This window comes from Gekko japonicus, unplaced genomic scaffold, assembly GCF_001447785.1.
Source record: "Gekko japonicus isolate JY-2015 unplaced genomic scaffold, Gekko_japonicus_V1.1 scaffold303, whole genome shotgun sequence".
In the NCBI taxonomy this organism is placed as follows: domain Eukaryota; kingdom Metazoa; phylum Chordata; class Lepidosauria; order Squamata; family Gekkonidae; genus Gekko; species Gekko japonicus.
The window spans coordinates 1,018,439-1,021,918 of record NW_015169180.1 but is presented as its reverse complement, the minus strand read 5'-3'; positions in this window follow the sequence as shown (position 1 = coordinate 1,021,918).

Genomic DNA, 3,480 nt, shown 5'->3' with positions numbered 1-3,480 from the left:
GAAGCCAGTATAGGCCTTGTAAATTATGTCTAGATACTGGAACAATGCAGGGGACCTCAAAGGCTGAGACCGGGACAACAGGCCAGCATAAATTAAATATCCTGCCAGCCAGTTGGCCCAGGTCCTATCCACCTTCTTTCTCTTTAGGATCTCCTTTTCCTTGTCGTCCATCTCCTCTTTGTCCTTCTTCTTCAAATCCTGGTAAAGAAGGCTAAAGAGGTCAATGTATTCACCCTTACAAATTTTCTCCCTTGTTGCGGGTAAAAGGTGATCGCCCAAAGGCAAGGCAGTGTCCCCAAAATGCATTGATGATGCTGACACAGCATCGTAGGAATTCACCCAAGGGGGGGGTACATCCCAGACTACCCCAAGGACCAGCCGGAACTGCACCCCAAGGGGAGTGCATAGCCTGCGAAGGAGGGCCCCAAGCCCATGGTTGACTGTTGTCACCAGAGCTTTTAGTAGTGTCTGTCTGCAAAGCAGGTGACACCCCAGAGCCAGCTCCTTGACCCCACGGCCCCCATGGCCACATCAAACTGAGTTGTAACGCAGGATCCTACGTACCACTAGGACCCGGCTGTTCCGGCTCCGCAACTTCCACCGGCGCGGCATCTGTTTTGGCCGCAGCTGCTCCAGATCATTCCCAGCATCAGGCCCAGCAGCAGCAGGCCTGCATTCAATTAAAGAAAGCCGTTTAATGACCTCCTCCCTGAACCTCTTCCTCTCGGCCCGGCTCTTTTTCTGCGGTCAGACACCTCAACCGCTTGCTGGGGGGCAGGAACCGCCTCAGCCCTAGCTTGTTCTAAAGCTGCAAGCCTATCTAATATTGCTTGCTGTCCTGCCCTCTCGTCCTCGTCATCAGATGATGAAGGCACAGTTCCCTCTAAGGCTGGGGCCCTTTCCCCTTTCCCCCCCCTTTTCCCTTTCTAGTTGCCATTTTAATTATATGCCTGTTTCAATAATCAAACTTAAAATTGCCACCTCAGCACACCCAAGCCTTACTTAAAATGGCCGCACCACTCCTTAACAAAAAGTCTGCTTTAAAAGGGGTGCTTAAAATGGCCGCCCCACTCCTTGACAAAAAGGCTGCTCTAAAAAGTTGCCAAAATGGCCACCAACCAACCAATCCACAAACCCACCTGATGGGGAGAGCAAAGTGCAAGGAAAAGAGGGGGGGCAGAAACTTCACAAGGATATAAACTAGGGGTCCTGTGGCCTCACCAACCACCCTATACCAACAGGGGCAGGAAAGGGGAACAGGCGCAGAAAGGCAGCCAGAGGGGGGGGGGGGTGCTTGAAGTGTTTGTCTGAAAAACTCAGTGGGGCAGGATGGCGAGAGCCGCCCCGCAGTGGTGCAGCCTGTTCGGGCCCCAAAGAGTCATCCGCCTCCAAAAACCGCAGTCCCACCGTGGACTCGCTCCGCCTCCAGAAGGCAGCAGCCCGACGGAACACTCCGCGCCACGCTCCCCTCTGCCTCTGACGTTGCCTGCCAGTCGACTCGGCCCCCCACCCCATTGCGACGAGCTCCAACGCTCCCTGTGCGCAGCATTGCAAATGGAGCTCTGTCGCTGCTGGGCTCGCCAAAAGGCACAACTCCAGCAGAAGGGCCACACCGCATGCAGCAGCCTCGCTTCTTTCTCTCCCACTTGTGCAGCAGACTCCAGTCACCCTCGCCCAAGAGTCAAGGCCTCAAGGTAGGCTGACTCTCTCCGTTCTCCGAGCTAAGTCTCCGAGCATGAGGCGAGCAACTGAAAGGGGAGAGCAGAGCCAGCCTTTTAGACTGCACAGGCTCCACTCTCCCTCTTGGAGTTAAGGCTGCACCGCAGCCCTTTCTTCATTCCTCCTCACGAGGAGGCAAATGCGGCCCCCAGGAGGCATGCCGTGGACTGTCTCCAGTGGGGCCGGATTCACACCTAACCTTCCTATGTCAGCTCCTCCTTTTCCCCTTACATTGTGAAGTTACACTTGAAAGACTCATGGTGTAATTCATGCCGAGCCTTGGCTCCCCTCCAACCAACCTTCCCTATAAAAATTCCCACTAAGATTCTCCGTTTACATACCTAACTAAAGTGACCTGTGCCTTACAAAAACTCATGTTGAAATAAATGTTAGTATTTAAAGTGCCTCTAGATTTTGTTTTATTTTGCTATGACAGACTAACACAGCTGCCCCCTTTGCAGTTGTCATGTGTGTTTATACACCATAGTCATTATACATTTCTAAATAAGACAGGCCTGGTTATTGAGGTACAGGAGCATATAATGTCAGTCTTATGGATGGAAGTTTCAGACATTTCCAGGACTGGTATGTGGAGCAACCACTGGATGGCAGCTGTTCCAGATTATAAATGGAAACTAACAGTGTTTAGAACAAGAGGCACACATTTGTCAGTAACTTTGCATTACTTAGGATCATAGCCTCATTTTTGTTTTCTTCTTCTTAAAAAAACAAAGTAGCAATTCAAGAACAGTTCTGAAGAGCCAAGGTTAAATTATAAACAGCCAAATTTATATCACTATTGAAATATTTATAACTTCATTTGCAATGAGCTAATGTCGGTGCAATTAAGAATGAAGACTCTGCAGATCATAAAAACATGGATTTCATTATGACGATGCCTCCTTTAAAATATCCCTTTCACACATCTGTTGCTCTCTTTTGGATTTGTTACTTATAACATTCTGGAAACCAGTTTTTTTATTATTCCATTTTCATTATATTCATATTTGAAATGCAATCAGAGCATTTCAAAATGAACCTATACAGAGTACAATATAAGGTGAGCAAACTTAGAAACAGAATGCAGATATGTTTATAAATATCTCCAGCATGGAACAGTCCTAAAACAGAGTAATAAAACCCTCTCTTCTAGAAGTAATTTCATTATACAATATACTGGTGATTTGCAAAGGCTTTTGGAACATATGCAATGGACACTGAAAATTATCATGTGCCTACTGCCAGAGTTGGCAAGCTGCCCTCATAAGAGTATGTATGGTGTAATGGTTTGAATGTCAGACTAGGACTGGGAAGATCAGGGTTCAGTTCCACATTCAGCCCTGAAACTCATGGACAAGTCAGTATCTCTCAGCACAACCTACCTTGCAGGGTTGTCATATTGGTAAAATGGAGTGGAAAAGGATGCCCTAAGCTCCTTGTAAGCAAGACAGGATAAAAAATTGTTAAAGTTTAAGAATTCAACACACTTCACTATTGATATATATCATCTTCAATGTGGTCAGATCTATGTATACTTAAATCCAGATACTGGAGCCATGAACAGACAAGACAGAGGGTTCTATAAACTTAAGAAAATACCCAAGTTTGCAGAAAAAAATCTAAAATCTACAACAGCAACAATAGAAGCAGAGCCTGTAGCTTTAGGAAACAAATGCTAGGCAACCACGAGTGTATTGCCAGTGCAAGCTTTGGTTTCTGTCAGTCAAAGGTGAGGTGGGGGCAAGGCTCTTTTCAGGGCTG